Genomic DNA, 7,616 nt, shown 5'->3' with positions numbered 1-7,616 from the left:
AATAAATAAATAAATAAATAAATAAATAAATAAATAAATAAATAAATAAATAAATAAATAAATAAATAAATAAGATATCATCACCGCGGGGAGGGGGGCGATGATAACTTCCTCAATGGCTCAAGAGGGCGTTTCTTTCAAAAAGGTTAAGAACCACTGCCCTAAAGGACAAAAGGGACATTTTTGAGACCTACCTTCTTATTTTAAATGGCTAAAAATTTGAAGGGGGTGCTGGGGTTCTATATTTGGCCTATGAGCCTCAGATACTCCCTCCCACTTGTAAAAGATGGAGTACTGATCAGTGCATAAACACCAACACCTTTATGGCAGCTAACACATTACACGTTGATATGTTATTCTGATACAGTAGTGCATAGCACATGCCACTTTGATAAAATTTAAAAAATGTATCAAAGTGACGTGTTTTTCACTTTAGGAATACCAGGGTTTCTTTTTTGAATTTGTTCAGATTTCTTTTTTTAAAAAATTTATTTATAACTATAACAAAAACAAATCATATACATAAAACATACACACTTACAACACAATAACAGTGTTCCCCACCACCATATACGGGACCTCTTGCCATATTCTTCTTTTTCTTCTTCTTCTCATTCTTCTTCTTCTATTGTCCTCCTCTCCAGAACTGCATAGATTCTTGATTTGGAGCTCTCCCTTTTCCCCTTATTAACACATATTCCAAAAATTTGCCCCATATTACATAAAAATTATTCTTTTTCAACTCTCCCTTCTTCATCTTTAAATTACAAGTTAATTTATCATTTAATGCTATATTCCATATTTCTTTATACCATTCTTCAATTTGTAATTCAGTCTTTAATTTCCACTGTCTAGCAATAATCAATCTAGCTGCTGTTATTAGATTAGTTATCAATTCTTTAATCATTTTGTCATATTCCACATTCTCATATATTGATAACAAAGCAATCTCAGCCTTACATTCTATATCTTTTCCACAGATACAACTTAATTCTTTAAAAATTTGTTTCCAAAAACTTTGTACCTTTTCACATTCCCACCACATATGACTTTCCCTTTTAGGGAAGTAGAAATCCTGTCTAGGTATCTTGAGCAATTGAGTCAAGCCATATGCAGTGTTAGAAGGCAAATAGATCATGCAATCCCTTTCACTCCCCACCCCCCACCATGATTCTAGTGTCTTCTTCACAAGATTTCAGAGCACAGCTCCGGCACAGCCACAGTTGCAGAACATATCCATGACGGCTCTACAGCATGCTCTATCAGCTTAGAGAAATCTCTATTAGGTACAGTAGACTTTAGCCACAAAATCTTCTGTGTATTCTTTCTGCCACAGGAAACAACAAAACTAGAGCACAGAGTGAAATTCCTAGCTGATCTCAAAGCTTGTCTTCAAGATTAAGGACTCTGTCCTAGATTTGGAACAGGTGCAGAGACTTTTTGGCAGCAAGTCATGAGCCAAATCAGAAAAAAAATCACCCCCCCTAAAAAACACACACACAGCCAATGAGTGTGAAAAAATAATGACAGCTGTTTCTCTGGAATCCTCGGGCAACTACATGAGACTTAGCAGATCTTGTGCAACTATCCTTGCAGACAAACCACTGTTCTCATTATAATTACATATCCTTGCAGAGGCATTCCACATAAATCCTACTATGAGAACTACATGGGTCCTGAATAGGGCATTTAGTCATGTTTAGCCCATGGACAAGAAACCCTTTCCAACCCATGTGATAAATTCCAGTGTGGAAACAATCGGATGGGCTGCGTTCAAGCAGTGGGTGAGACCAAAGGCATGGGGCATGCCAAAGTAAATGAGTGGGGCCAAATGTAAATCTTGCCAATTTGCCCCAGCTTTTAGGCATGTGAAACATTAACTTGTCAGGCTTCAAACAAACACTCTTATGCTAATGCAAAACATGCTGACTACTTCATGCAAAACATTGCAGTCAGCAAACGAGAGCTCGTTCCATGCAAAACTTTGCCATGTCTGCCAGTGAAAAACCCCTCATCCACTTAAAGTTGTCCTCCATTGCAAAGAAAAGAGTCTATTCCATGCAAAGTTCCCCATGCAGGACATTAATACCTGATTACCTCTGATCAATCTGAGTACATTCTGCTGGCATATGAGAACATGCACTGGCTGAATTAGGTCTGCTGGAGAGGTTTGTCTCCTTTGCTTTAGTTTAACTATAATCATATATGTACATCAATCTTATACACACATCTAGGAGTAAATTAAATGAATCATAGATAGGTTCACTCCAGAATAGACAGGAACATGTTGTAAGTCGGGATTCAACCCATTGTTCTTTGCCAAGTTTTCATTTCCATCATCACGCTAAGCATGTCTTCTTGTTGTTGTTTAGTCGTTTAGTCGTGTCTGACTATTCGTGACCCCATGGACCAGAGCATGCCAGGCCCTCCTGTCTTCTTGTAAGTAACTCTGACTATATTCAGAGGGACATACCCCCAAATGAGCAAAAGAACTGCAATCCCAAATTAATTACAGAACATCTATTTTTACTATAGAATGGACGGGTGGAAAACAGTACAGGGCTCCTGTACCTTTAATGGTTATGTAGAAGAGAGAATTTCATCAAATATACTGTACTTTGTTAAAACCTTCTGGAATTCTTTCTATACAACTACTCAAAGCACTGGAGTGATCTTTTCTGCATCTGTCTACTGTATCCTACAGCAATATTACATTATATATAAGGGACCCTAACACAGTACCTATGACATGTTATAGTTTATTTGTTTGTAAAATGCACGTGTTCTGAACACCTCTATTGTACTACTGAATTTAATCACCGTATAAATTAATCTTCTGTTTCGAAGTTATATACCAATCCTAATGTTATTTACTTAAAAGTAAATTCCACTTATCTTAAAAGAAGTTTATTTTGACTAAGAGTGTCTAAAACTGTATCTAATCACATGCAGGAGGTATAGCTTGGTTAAACAGGAGGAAAATGTTGATAAAACTCTCCATAACAGATGTTCTTTTCTTAGCTTGACTGCAGGCATGTTACGTACCCCTTCAGCATATCATCTTCTGAATTGCCATTCCAAACTCTGTTCTGAGGTTACATGCAGCAGGGTAAGCACACACAATAGGCGATAGGTACTACAGTTGTAGTAATTTCATAGCAAAGGGATTTCAGCAGGTATAGAGCTTGTTGCAAACAGGACCCAACCTATTTTATGATTCTGGTCAATGGCCACCCTGATTACTCACTACAACCATTTTACTGAAAAACATACACAGTAAGTTTGAAAGAAAGAAAAAAAATGTGCTGATCTGGATTGGGTCCGAATAATATCAGAATACGTGTTGTTTTCAGTGCTATTTAAACACATTGGTTCTCAAAGGAGGGAGATGATGTCCCTCGGGCAGTCTGAATAAATTCTACTGTATAGGGGTGCAAGACTCTGAGATTTTCATAACGAAAAAAAATATTTTCATCAAGTGGAAAGGGGGTGATACTGGGACATACCCAGACTCAGTTTTAGAATAACCATTAGCCCAGGCCCCAGAGAACATGGGCCAGAGAACATTCACACGTAGTTTATGCAAATTAAAAGTAATCAAAGAACATTCACATATAGTATAGTGTGGGAAACTTCTGCTTAAAGCTGCATTCTGCTTCAGTGACGTGCATACACTCCTGGCAGGATGCAGCAGCTGCCAATAGGCAGTGTAACCCCTTATTCTGCCCTTTCACTTAGAGGTAGAGCATAAGATCAAAGGGTTATTTTAGCCAATCCTAGTTATTTCACTTTCTTGGGCTCCATGATCACTGCAGATGGGGACAGCAGCCCCGAAATTAAAAGATGCCTGCTTCTTGGGAGGAAAGCGATGAAAAACCTCGATAGCATATTAAAAACCAGAGACATCACCTTGCCAACAAAAGTCTGAATAGTCAACGCTATGGTTTTCCCTGTAGTGATGTACGGAAGTGAGAGCTGGACCATAAAGAAAGCTGACTGCCAAATAATTGATGCTTTTGAACTGTGGTGTTGAAGGAGGCTCTTGAGAGTCCCCTGGACTGCAAGGAGAACAAACCTATCCATTCTAAAGGAAATCAAACCAAAGTGCTCACTGGAAGGACAGATCCTGAAGCTGAGGCTCCAATACTTTGGCCATCTCATGAGAAGAGAAGACTCTCTGGAAAGACGCTGATGTTAGGAAAATGTGAAGGCAGGAGGAGAAGGGGACGACAGAGGATGAGATGGTTGGACAGTGTCATCGAAGTGACCAACGTGAATTTAACCCAACTCCGGGAGGCAGTGGAAGACAAGAAGGCCTGGCGTGCTCTGGTCCATGGGGTCACAAAGAGTCAGACATGACTAAACAACACAAGTTATGATAATTGGTATCCTATCTGTTTCTCTTATAACATACGATGTAATCATGCTAAGTCAATGAAAGAGCCCTCAGGGCTTTGCCAGTTTGCTCTGCTAGCTTGGACTCTCCCTGTCAACTCCTCTGTTCTCTCTCTAAGCCAATTAGCCTTCCTTTGTTCTGTGATCACCCACAGTATAGAGTTTCATTGTAACCCTTTCTCCTTTGCCCATTCACCTTTGATCTAGCAGATGGCCCAGCTTAGGAATGCAGGCAGGAGGAACCAGGCAATGATAGTTGAAACAATCACAGCATGGGAGCCAGAGGCTGAAGGTCATATATCAGGGCCCAGGAAAGAAACACATAAACATACCAAGGGATAAGGAAAATGGATACTGTTTTTCCAGACATTTAGGCACTCTTTGGGTTTTTTGTTTTTGTTTGTTTTTGTCTCTGTTTTTTTTTAGTGGTCCAGTAAAGGTATCGCCTATTTCTGCATTTGCATTGAGATATCCAAAGACTCACAAAGGTACATGGGAGAAGGCAGTCCAATGGAGGCTGCATCCTAAGCAGCCCTAGGTCACAGAGGTTACTGCAAAGCAGGAAAATTATACACACTTTAATTAACATTAAAAGGCTACCATGTCTTCAAATTCCATGTATAAAAATGTTATGCTCAATTGAAAGACAACCTTTATTAAAGTTAGTTAGCACATAAATTCCTGTACTATCCATTTGCCATTTCATAATATGAATTCATTCAGAGGGTGCATCATATATATACTGTATATTTACATGCCATTGTTTACATTAAAATATATCCTACCCTTCTTCGCAAACAACGAGGGGATCTCAAAATGTGAAATGGCCCAGGCTTCATCTGAGCTTTTTTAGGGCCTAATCAGTCAAGAACTGAAATACACAGAATAATCTGTAGTGGAAATTAGCAAATGGAATTATACATGTTCTACTACAGAATTACTAATATGGATAATGTTGTATATATGAGACACATATGAGACATATAGGATACAAAATTAAATCAGAACATGCATACTTTGGATGAATCCCTTCACTAAAAGTGTTTATAATCTAAAGAAAAATTGGGCAAGATACAAGATGGTTTTTCTGTAGCCCTAGGACCCACCAAAATGGTGCCAACAAATTTGGGTCCGAAGCCAGAAATCTTGCTCAAAACAAGCAGGAAATTCCCACATTGGTAGGTGCATGAATTGCTGTAAAAACCTCTTTAAAACAAAAATTGCTGCTTAAATTCAGCAGTGTAGTTTGCTACAGACATTCTGTAGCATGTGAGGAAGGGGTTGAGGCTCACAGCTAATTTGGGGAAATTGGACAACAGATTCATTGAAGCTGACCACTGTAACATAAGGACATGATCCAATAAAAGTTAAATGCTTTCAAATACTATTGATCAAGCAAAAGCTATTTAAACACATTCTTAATTGCCTTATTGATATTTTTCAATGCTTAACTTTGGCTAAATCATGTACTCGATTTTGATGATTCCAAAGACAGCAAAAGAATGAGAGGGTAGCCAACAAACAAAGAAATCAGAGGAATGGAAGATGCACCACAAAAAAAGGATTGGATGTGAATAATAATGCTATTTTTAACCACCTACATTTACAATTTAAGGAAAATATAAGATTTTCCTTATCTAGCTTCTAAGGTGACTGAGAGTGTTTAGACAGTCCCAATCTTTTAAAGAAAGAAAGAACTCCATTTGACATTTACCAACACAGCTGCAGTTACAAAAGATAAGGCAGAATTTCTTAAAGCTGAAGATGAAATAACATGGCTTGTACTACTGCCAGCTGGCAAACCACACTAGAACTTAGAAATGAAAGGTAATATTTCTGTATTTCCATTGCAGCAGCAGTAGCTATGAACAGAAATGCTATGATGCCTCTTGATGACTAGTTCCATTTCCTAACATAGAATCATCTATATAATGGATTGGCAATGTTCTCTTCTTCTTCTTCCCCATCCCCATGCAAATGAAAAGCAATCATGATTTTTCTTCCCCTGGAAGCTGCACAATACTAGTTAGGCCAGATAAGCTTTGTCATTGCTCAACATAAACTCCCTAGAATGTGTTCCTAAAATTCTTTGAGATGCTCAAGATTTCCTTATATGCATAGGAAGTACTTTAGCTGAAAGTCATTGTAGAAAGACTTCTGATGAATGCAAGGACACCTTGTGTGATCTCTAGTAGAAAATGAGTTCTACTTATGACACATCACAGAATTATTATATAGATGTGTCAGAAACATTGTGGAATCCTTTTTCTTTGAAAAAAGCACTGTTAGCAAGAGTAAACCAAAACTTTAGTTAGGTAGCTCTGGCTAAAATAGTAATGAAAATGCAATATTTCATGATTAGCTCAAGATTGTGAACACAATTACTACAACTTGCCCAGGAAGCTGATTTTGATATAATCTTTTCTTCCTAACTATCAAAAGCAAGTAGTTGCCAGATATACTCTGGTAAAAGAGTCCTATGTCTTCCATTGTGCTGCAATAACTGTAGCTTGTTGTTGTTGTTTAGTCATTTAGTCGTGTCCACTCTTCGTGACCCCATGGACCAGAGCACACCAGGCCTTCCTGTCTTCCACTGCCTCCTGGAGTTGGGTTAAATTCATGTTGGTTGCTGCAATGACACTGTCCAACCATCTCATTCTCTCTTGTCCCCTTCTCCTCCTGCCTTCACACTTTCCTAACATCAGCCTGGAACTTGGTTCTAATCAGCCCTTGATGAAACAACAGAAGCTGGCTAATGATTTAAGATCTTTTGTAATTATGTATGATGCATCTGAAGCTGTATTTCCTGGCCTGTAGTGAAACACAAAGAAGCTGCTCTCAAGTGATTTCTTAACACTAATAAAATGGCTTGTTACTGACAAGAAGTGTCAGCAGCAGCTGAAATCAACTATACAATAACATGAAGGGAAAGAACCAAATAAAGAGGAGGGAATCATTTGTACAACTACCATTTGATCATAAGTCTTAGATTCGCTAAGCTAAACAAGGTCAGTACCAGTTCATCATTAATTTTAGAGACACATTTTTTTCCATTTTAGATGAGATCACGAAAGAAATGATAATAGCATTCTAAAAGAAAAGTCATATAAAGGCCATATCTAGACTCCAAAGTTAATAATCATTTACTGAGTATTTTCCCAAAGCACAGAAAATGTATGACTTGTACAGTGGACCCTCTAATTACAGAATTAATCCGTATT

This window comes from Pogona vitticeps, chromosome 5 (assembly GCF_051106095.1).
Source record: "Pogona vitticeps strain Pit_001003342236 chromosome 5, PviZW2.1, whole genome shotgun sequence".
Classification (NCBI taxonomy): domain Eukaryota; kingdom Metazoa; phylum Chordata; class Lepidosauria; order Squamata; family Agamidae; genus Pogona; species Pogona vitticeps.
The sequence above is the reverse complement of the archived record's forward strand: the minus strand, read 5'-3'. Positions refer to the sequence as shown.